An 11,160-nucleotide genomic window follows, 5' to 3' on the forward strand; every position below is an offset into this window, starting at 1 on the left:
TGTAGGAGGAAGTTCTGCCAGATGGTGGATCATGTAACAAAGTGATCACTGAAAAAAATGTTCCAGCACGTGCCTGGGTTTTCAGCCTTAGGACATTTTCCAGAATATGTAAAGGGGAGTCAATTATTAAAGAGCTAAAAGGCTTTGTGGAACTAGGCAGCTTTATGTTACTGCAGCAGGTTAAAAAAAAAATGGAGAAAAAGGAAGCTCTTTGAAACTTTGCAGGAATGTTTAAAGTCTCTGAGGATCATCCACCAGATACTGGGGTTACCATCACTGGAAGGTTCCCCAGAACTAGTGATGGGAGGCTGTTGAACAAATGAATAAGAGTGGTGGTAACTTAGGGTGAGGTGCTGGGAGATTTCAGAGTCCTGTCCTAGCCAGTATGTCTTCTAACAAAAGGTCTGTGTATGTATTAAACACTTGCATAAACAGAAACAAATAGTAAATGAGGTAACAGGTCTTAGCAATAAATAGAAATGAGGAAAATATATACAGATATTTAATAGATTGTCTATAACAGTTTTGTAATTTTAGGCTTTTTTTCATCGGATTTCTGTGTTCCTTAGTCTCATCCACGTCGACTCTCTTATTTATGTGGCTTGTCACTTTATTTTTAGCTCATAAATGTGTAAGTGTTATCCTTTATCTCCTGAGATTACTGCCATTCACAGGTTTCTATAGTAGAGGTTCTAATTTTAATTAGAGCAATAGAAATCTTAAAAGTTTGATGTCAATTTTTGTTACTATCTCAGAAATGTGATTGTGTTTATACATCTTATCCACATGAAGCATCCAGATTTCTGTTCCTACCTGTAATCTGGAAAAATTAATGGTTATGGAAGAGGTTTATATACCTCATTGGGGCAAGGGACACAAGCTTACAATTTCAGGAGTACGGGACAAGGGATTGATGCAGGGAGGAAAAGGAGATCAATACAATAATGGTCAGTTTGCACTGCTGTGTGACTGAAACTTCATCCTTGTTTTGTTGTTTTATCTATCTATCTATCTATCTATCTATCTATCTATCTATCTATCTATCTATCTATCTATATCATCTATCTATTTATTTAATCACTTTACAGCTTGATTCTAGCTCTCTCTGTCTTCTCCTCCCAGTCCCACCGTCAAGCTCCCTGAACCCTCTCCTTCATCTTACATAGGGGGAGGACCCCAAGAGGTACCAACCCACCCAGGCACCTCAGACTAGGTGTATACTCTCCCACTGAGGCCAGACAAGGCAGTGCTGCTAGGGGAGGAGGATCCAAAGACAGACAACAGATTCAGAGACAGCCCCTATTCCCATTGTTAGAGGACCCATATCATGACCAAGCATGACATCTCCTATATATGTGTAGAGGGTTTAGGTCCAGGCCGTGCATGCTTCCTGGATGGAGGTTCAGGCTCCGTGAGCTTCCATGAACCCAGGTTAGTTTACTCTACAGGACTTCTTGTGGTGTCTTTGTCCCTTCTGACTCCCTCAAACCTTCCTCCCACTCTTCCACAAACCCCCCCCAGCTTGGCCTATTGTTTACCTGTGGGTCTCTGTCTCTATCAGCTGCTTGATGCAGCCTCTCAAAAAATGTTATGGGAGGCTCATATCTGCCAGCATAGCAGTGTATCATTAATAGTCAGAGGTTGGCTCTCTCTCCTGTGGTGGGTCTCTAGTTGGACCACTCATTGGTTTGTCATTCCCTCAATCTCTGCTCCATTTTTTTTTCTTTTTTAATTTCCCTGCTCCCTGTTTTGGTAGGCAAGTCAAATTTTGGATCAAAGGTTTTTTGGGAAGGTTGGCTTTTCTTTTCCCTCCACTGGACTTCACACCTGACTACAGGAGATGGCTACTTCAGGCTCCATATCCCCAACTGCTAGGATTCTCAGATATGATCACCCTTCTCGACTTCCAGGAGCCTCCCTTTTCCCAGAGATGTCACCCACAGATTTCTGTTCTCTCTCCAGATCTCTCCTAACACTCTTTTCCTTAGTCATCAGGGAAATGCAAATCAGAAGTACTCTGAGGTTCCATCTTACACCTGTCAAAATAGCTAAGATCAAAATCATTGGAAGAGGGAGAAAACAGGCAACACGATAGGAGCCTACCACAGTGGGCCTCTGAAAGACTCTACCCAGCATGGTATTAAGGCAGATGCTAGAATCATAGCTAAACTTTGGGCAGAGTGCAGAAAATCTTATGAAAGAAAGAAGAGATGAGAGACCTGGAGGGGACTGGAGATCCACCAGGAGAGCTAAAGGACCAAAAAATCTGGGCAGAGTGGTCTTTTCTGAAACTTATATTACAACCAAGGACCATACATGGAGATAGCTTAGAACCCCCACACAGATGTAGCCCATGGCAGATCACTGTCCAAGTGGGTAACCTAGTAAGGGGAACAGGGGCTGTCTCTGACATGAACTCAGTGGCTGGCTCTTTGATTATCTCCCCCTGAGGGGGGAGCAGCCTTACCAGGCCACAGAGGAAGACAATGCAGCCAGTCCTGAAGAGATCTGAGAGGCTAGGGTCAGAATGAAGTGGATGAGGACCTCCCCTATTAGTGGACTGGAGAAGGGGCATGGGAGGAGAAGAGGGGGGAGGGTGGGATTGGAAGGGGAAGTTGGAGGGGGCTACAGCTGGGTTACAAAATGAATAAAATGTAATTAAAAAATTAATTCAGAAGAGGGAGAAAACAGGGAACAGGACAAGAGCCAACCACAGAGAGCCTCTGAAAGGCTCTACCCTGCAGGGTATCAAGGCAGATGCTGAGACTTAACAGCCAAACTTTGGGCAGAGTGCAGGGAAACTTATGAAAGAAGGGAGAGATAGTAAGACCTAGAGAGGAGAGCAAGGAGAGCAACAGAACCAAAAAATCTGGGCACAGAGGTCTTTTCTGAGACTGATACCCCAACCAAGGACCATTCATGGAGATAACCTAGAACCCCTGCACAGAAGTAGCCCATGGCAGCTCAGTGTCCAAGTGGCTTCCATAATAATGAGAACAGGGACTGTCTCTGACATGAACTCAATGGCTGGCTCTTTGATCACCTCCTTCTAAGGGGGGAGCAGCCTTTCCAGGCCACAGAGAAAGACAATGCAACCACTCCTGATGAGACTTGATAGACTAGGATCAGAAGGAAGGAGAGGAGGACCTCCCCTATCAGTGGACATGGGGAGGGGCATGGGTGGAGAAGAAGGCTGGAGGTGGGGTTGGGAGGGGAGGGGGAAGGGAACTACAAGGGTAATACAAAGTGAATAAACTGTATTAATAAAAAATAAAATTAAAAGCAAAAAATAAATATTCTAAAAATAAAACTATCCATATGCAAAATAAACAAAAACAAAAAACTCAAGTGACAGCATATGCTGATGAAGATGCTGAGCAAGGGGGACACATCTCCATTGCTGGTAGGAGTGGTAACTAGTAGAACCACTGTGGGAATCAGTCCGAAGTTTCCACAAAATTGGGAATATATCTACCTCAAAACCTAGCTATGTCAGCCATAGATTTCTTAGCTATCTTTATTTCTTTTAGAGAAGACAGGTATCTATTCAGTTTATCTGCCTATTGTTCAATTGTGTTGATAATTTCTAGTGTTATTTTTTCTTTTGTAAATGATAATATAGTTACATTAGTTTTTTTTTTCCTTTCTTAATCCATACCTTCCCATACAACCCTCTTAGCTCTTTTTAAAATTCATGATCCCCTTTTTTGTACATTGTGTGTTGTTAGTGCGCGCTCGCACACATACACACACACACATAACCTTAAATAAAATTTCTCAACCTGCATGTTACTTCTATGTATGTCTTCAGCGCTGACCACTTGATAATGGAAAAACAATCAGTGTGCTTCTCCCTGAGGAAGACCCTTTCATTTGCTCTCAGGATTACTAATTTGCCAATAGTTCTTTGTGTACGATTGAGGTTTTGAGTCTTTTCCCTCGTCTATTTTAGAATGTCTGTTTTTGTCTTTGTTCAACTTGTGTTTAGAAAGTCATGTTGATCGGAATTTATTGGAATAGCTTTTGATGTTACTAGGAGACAAAACCTCACAGCAAACTTTCTGATCTGCTGGCTTTTATGATCTTTTCACTCTCCTTTTACAATGTTTCCTGAGTCTTATTTTTAAAAGTTGTTTCTGGGTTCTACCTATTGACCTCCTGTTAAATATATAGCTCACAAGTATTTTTCTTCCACTCTGTTATCTTTCTCTTCATTCTGTTGATTTTTCCCCCTTTGATGTGTAGCCTTTGACTGTGATTTAAGCCCATCTGTTAAATTTTGTCTTTGTTTCCTATGATGGTGAAGTCCCTCGTGGGAAAGCTTTGCTTATGACAGCGTCTTAAGTGCTCCCCTCCACTTACTGTATTTTCAGTTTCACATTTTACATTTAGGACTTCGATCCCATTTTGAGGTGGTTTTATATAGACCGAGATGCAGGGGTCCAATTTCCTACTATCATTTGTTGACAGACTGCTGTTTCTCTGATGTGTTCTTTTGATAGCTTGTTGAGGATCATTTGTCTTATACTGTGTGAATTTGTTTCTGGGATCTCTGTTTTACTTGATCACATGGCTCTCTTAATGTCAATGCCATTCTTTTTTTTGTCTTTTATTTACTAGGGTGTTGCATTATGTCTTGGTTTCAGGTGTTACAAGCCCACCTGATTCATTTTTTTTTTTTTTGCTCTAGATTTTTTTTCTATACAGTCTTGCACTTCCATGAAAATTTTATAAAATTTATCTATATTATTATGAATAGAAGTTATAATTGTGTTTTAATGACGTGGAAAATTTTACTTTAGATGTATTTTTATTATTGCAACTGTGTGAGTGGCTCTGTGTGTATGAGTGGGTATGTGAAGATCAATGTAGTCACCATCAGAAACTAGTAGCATTGGGGACAACTAAATCACCTCTACACCTTCTGCTGGAAAAACAAGTCAGTTGTATGAGTTGCCCGAAATGGATCCTGGGAACCAAACTTGGGTTCTTTGTAAGAAAAGTAAGCATGTAAATTCTGAGCCATCTCTCCAGTAGCAGAAGTGATAGTTCTCTTATGCCTCAGGTTTAACGTTCCATATTCAAAATATTGTGCCTTATCTCATGCAGGCATATAAGGCTGTCATGATCCAGGTGTGAGATAATCAGCTATTTTTTCTATCTGTCTGTTTATCATCTGTTTATCATCTATCATCATCAGATTGACTCCCAGGAAAGGAACAACTCAGAAACACATTTAGACATATGTGAATTATTTAAAATATAAATACAATTTCATAGTATTTTCATTGACTCATTAGGTTTCAAGGAGGAAATAGTAAACATTTCAGCTCTCTAATCTTTCATTAGCATATCTTATTTCGTAATTATGGGCATTATGTCACCTAACTTATAGACATAAGTATTCTGACTCAAAGGTTAATGCCAGTTTTTATTATTATTATTATTATTATTATTATTATTATTATTATTATTAATTACAATTTATTTACTTTGTATCCTGGCTGTGGCCTCTCCCTCAAATTCTCCCAATCCCACACTTCCTCCCTCTTCTCCCAATCCCACACTTCTTTCCTCTTCCCCTATGTCCTCCCCAAGTCGACTAATATGGGAGGGGCAGCTAATGTCAGTTTTTTAAAGATTTAACGTAAGTTTAAATGTGTGTTCACATGGGTGCCTGTGACTGCTGAGGTCAGTTAGTATAGGTCAGTTGTGAACTGGTGAACAAACTTCTGTTTTCTGTTAAACACTCATATCTAGCAAAGAATAAAACTAGCGGGGAAAAAAAGAAAGAGTGTAGCAGTGTTACTTTACCAGATACCAAACACTAAAATACAAAACAGTAGTTCTAAGTTAGTAAAAAATAAGAACCATTAACTCACTTTCTATTTATTTGCCGGTGCCTAGCCCATGTCTTGGTTGTTTATATTTGATATGCACTACAGGCTCATCAGAGCTTTTCATGGTATCTTCTTATTTAGCCACATAGATGTCTTTGTGATGAAGCTCCATGGAGAAGGTCTTCAAATGGAAGTCTGGAACAGAGTAATTGTGATTGGATAAAATATATATTAGTGTGCATGGTTTTGTTTCTGAAATATATTGAAAAGCTAATTTATCTAGCAAAGAATAAAACTAGCGGGGAAAAAAAGAAAGAGTGTAGCAGTGTTACTTTACCAGATACCAAACACTAAAATACAAAACAGTAGTTCTAAGTTAGTAAAAAATAAGAACCATTAACTCACTTTCTATTTATTTGCCGGTGCCTGGCCCATGTCTTGGTTGTTTATATTTGATATGCACTACAGGCTCATCAGAGCTTTTCATGGTATCTTCTTATTTAGCCACATAGATGTCTTTGTGATGAAGCTCCATGGAGAAGGTCTTCAAATGGAAGTCTGGAACAGAGTAATTGTGATTGGATAAAATATATATTAGTGTGCATGGTTTTGTTTCTGAAATATATTGAAAAGCTAATTATGGATACTTTGAAGTGACAAATAATTTGGAAATCTGTGGATAGTAATTAAAAAGTAAGGAAGTATTTCTTAACTGAGATACTTTAATGAGAAAACTTCTCAAAAAATCTTCATCAATAACATTAAAAGAATAACTTAACATAAACTAAAATTTGTTTGGCCTGGTGAATATGGCCAAACTAATTTTCTTAATTTCTATGGGATTTTCAGCATTGAGATGATAGTGTTCCACTTTATACCTTCTATTTCTAAAATCTCATAATATTTAAAGCAGTTTCTTTGAATACATAATCCCATGAAGATTAATGAATATGCTTTTTAGGATTTGTGAGATCTTTTTATCTTTATTCCATAATTTTTAATTTAAAAATCCAAAAAGTCTGGGCACCACGGTCTTTTCTGAAACTGATACTCCAGCCAAGGACCACTCATGGAGATGACCTGGAACTCCTGTACAGCAGTAGCCTATGGCAGTTCAGTATCCAAGTGGGTTCCCATAGTAATGAGGACAGGGACTGTCTCTGACATAATCTGATTGGCCTGCTCTTTGATCACCTCCCTCTGAGGGGTGAGCAGCCTTACCAGGCCACGGAAGAAGACATTGCAGCCACTCCTGATGAGACTTGAAGGACTAGGATCAGAGGTAAGGGGAGGAGGACCTCCCCTATCAGTGGACTGGGAGAGGGACATGGATGGGGAGGAGGGAGATTGGGATTGGGAGGGGAGGAGGGAGGTACGGGGGGATATAAAGTGAATAAACTGCAATTAATAAAAATACAAATAATTAAATAATTATAAAAATCATATTAAAAGAGTAAGATGACAGAGAAAGGAGAAAAAGAGATGGGAAGAAAGATGAAAAAGAGGTGTCATTGAGGAGGGTGAAAGTAAGAGATGTAGAGGGAGAAGGGGAGAGAGTAGAAATACACAGAGTTTACCTTAAAAAGATAAATTTTAGGAGTCCAGGGGATTCCAAAAATCACCTGAAAAGAGTCTTCATGAGGAATTTTGTAGATTAGATCTGCCCTTGGGCATATCTGTTAAGAATTGTGTTGATTGCTAATTGATATGATCTGACCTGACCCATTGTGTGAGGCACAATTCCTAGCCAGGAGTCCTGAAGAATATAAGGGACGAGAAAGGTGCCTCAAAGCAAGCAATCAACAAACAAGGATGTGTCTTTTCCTGTCTGTTTTTGAATATAGATGGAATCTTTTAAGTTTCTGCCTTGGCTTTTCTGCATAAATAGAAAAATAATCTGGAATCCGAATCCCAATAAACTCTTTCTTCCTGAAGCAATATTTTTTTTCAGGGTTTTTTATCACAACAACAATAATAAAACAAAACAAAAAAAAAAGAAAGAAATCTCCATATTAGAGTATATATATATATATAAACATGGTTCATAGTAGGATGTTCCTGTTTGTATTTGTTTGGTTAAGTAAATTCTGTATGTGGAAGAAAAAGATAATAAAACCTTTCTGATTTTTATCATTGTGCTAATTGAAAGTGCAAATATAGCACTAGCCAGCATAGCTTTCTATTGCTTCCTTAAAATAATGACTCCCATATAAGTAATCATTATTCTGATTTTTATTGCATCACTTAGGACCATTAAAAATTTTTGCAATTTTTTTGCTTATGCATTCCCTTGTGGCAGTTTCACTGGAAACTAAGCATATATGTAAGGTAGAGGTGTATTAGTGTCATTTTTGTGTTAATGAGTCCTCGTTTTTCATTACTTCAGTTTTTCCTTCTACTAATAACAGACATTTGAGTTATTTCCAATTTGAATTCTTGTGGGAGTAAAGTTGTAATAAGTATTTGATTTGTTTTCTTATGTTTGATTATATTATTGGTGTATGTGGTGAGTATTGTCTGAGTTTTGGTTCTCTAAAAATCTTGGAAGAGGATATATATATATATATATTTAAATATAATTCAATATATATATATATATTGAATTAAAAATGATAGTGAAAACAAAAGAAAAAGGAAAAAAGAATGCACCATCAAGCACTTTGGTTGATTGGTAATTATTCTTGCTATAGAACTTTGGCAGGTAGGTTAGAAAACAGCTCTAGGCATCCCAATTCATGGCCAAGGCTTCATGGCATCAGTTACCTACACCTGTCAGTTATTATTGAGAGATAATCTTGGGATCCGGAATTTCCAAGCCACCAATACTTTACATTCTACAACAGATTAAAAGGGGATGTCTATGGCACATAAGATGAGCAAAAGATCTCAAGTGGAAAGTTGTCATTTCTGAGTGAGATAAGTCAGCTTCTAAGGGAAATGGATAGAACACCAAACATTTCCAGGACAGGTACAAAGTTAGAATTACAGGTTCTACCCTATCAGACAATGTTGTAAACCAGTACATATTACTGAGCAGGTCTCCAAAGTGGAATCCCTCAAATATATTCCATCTCACAGAAAATGAAATCTTAAATTTTATGCTGTTACATTTTATATTTTATTAGAGTTTTGCTTTCTGAAATCACTATTGCAATATGCTACTGAAGTTTAGTGTTTCTTTAAATACTGAACTTTAGTATTTTTCATGTGTGTATTAATAATTTTATTATTCTATTATGGAATATATGAACAAAAATTTTGCTCAAATTGGGTTATAAGTCTATAATTCCCAGACTGTGAGAATTCAAGTTTATGTCTATCTGCATTGGGAGAGGATACATCTGGAATATTTTGGACACCATTTTTCTATATGATACATACAATATAAGGAGATATATATACCCACTCTATAGTCTGTAGTCTAACTCCAGTAATAATCTCTTATGTTTGTTTGATTGAGTCAGGGTTTCTCACACCTAAGGGTTTGCCATGAAGTCTCTGTGTAGCAGAAGAGGAACTCAACACCTGATCCTCCTGCCTGTATTTCTCAAGTGCTGGGATTAAATGTGTGCACTGCCATATCCAGTTTAGTATTATTTTTTAATTAATATAATTTTAAAATATAAAATTACTGTTTAATGATGATTTCATTTTGAATCCCAAGACATATTTCACATGAAATAGTGTTTGAAGATTTGGTGTTTTTCCTTTCATATATGGTGTCAGGAATTGATTTATATATAGTCCTAAGTAAGTAAATGCTTATTGTTTTTCCAAGCCAACATCCAGTTGGTTCAGCATATCTTCTGAAGTGACCGTAATTTCTCTAATGTGCTACAGGGGTGTTGTTCATTGCAAACCATTTGGCCACCTTATATACATGTGTGCCTGATTTCAATGTATTTTGCTTGCTTGTGTTCATAGTACTTCTGAAACAGACCTCAGAAGATATTTTTTATTTTTTATTTTTGGAAAATTTCCATTAATTATCCTTAAAATACAACTTTCACCAACCTTTCTTTTAATCTAGATAGGCAGGTGAGAGTATGTTTTGATTTTCTTCTTGTCGGAGGTTATTACAAAGCCTTTAGGAAATCAGAACCTGAGAGGCAGAACACTTACACAACTGAGCTACTTGAGCTGAGAGCTATCTCTGACAAGTGCTGGCTGATCTGTGTTAGTCAATACAGAGTGCAATGAAGAAGTGGTGACAAAATTATATTTCATAATTTTGTTCTCGCTTAATCTCTTGTTACTTATCCAGAGATATAACTTTAAGCACTAGAACGGGGAGTAAGTTTTAGAGTACCCTGTTATCAGGACACTCATTCTTTCTCTCAGGACATTCATTCTTTCTCTTGATTACTCTGTATTTTCTACTCTAGAATTTTATAGATTAAAGTTTACATAGCAATTTGAAAAAGCATGAAATTTATTTCTGTGTTTATAAGGAAGAAGTGTATCCTTTTTATATTGTGATCAAACTCTACATAATTACAATAATAGTCAACCATGGCTGTATTGGCTTTACTCTGTACTCTTTATTAGAAGTGGCATAAGGATTGGTTGGTGTCAGTAAATACAAGGATAAGTAGCTTTAGTCCACAAATTACCCTTAAACAAAGGTGAATTTGCTTTATTTCATTGTAGAAACAGTATTTTATTAATTTTTTTACTATATTTTCTAGAAACACGTGTTATTATTTATATTCTGTGTATAAAACTGATTTAAAATAACATTATAGGACCCTGGGATCATTTCAAAACACTAGATGATTGTATTGTACATAGTGACTGTTCTACTAATCCCTTTGCTGTCTTAGGACTGGAGATAATCTTGACTTGGTAGCCATAGCAACAAAACAGTAGAACACTACAGTGATAAGTAGGTCCATAGAAAGTATAGGGGACTCACAACAGTACATACTAAAGGACAAGCGAGAGTCATAGAACCCTTACTATGTGATATCAGATCTTATTGCTGTAAACTCAATTTCTCATTCTTGAGAAATGTTGGAGTGATCAGGAAGTAGAGGGTTAATTGAAATGCAGATGACATCACAAGCCAGAGAGTTTGGATGACACCAAGGAATCAAAGCTTCAAGATACAAAAGGGCTGGTGCCCATATGAACTCACAACTGTGGCAGCATGCACAGATCCTGCATGGTCTACATCAGATGTGGTCCTAGAGCTGAAAGGAGAAGTGCACACATATCCCCATCACTAACTCAGAAGCTATAGCCTACTGATAGTCACTTACAAATGAAAAATAGGTCTCCTCCTCCTCCTCCTCCTCCTCCTCCTCCTCCTCCTCCTCCT

This window comes from Psammomys obesus, unplaced genomic scaffold (genome assembly GCF_907164565.1).
Source record: "Psammomys obesus unplaced genomic scaffold, mPsaObe1.curated_primary_1811, whole genome shotgun sequence".
Taxonomy (NCBI): domain Eukaryota; kingdom Metazoa; phylum Chordata; class Mammalia; order Rodentia; family Muridae; genus Psammomys; species Psammomys obesus.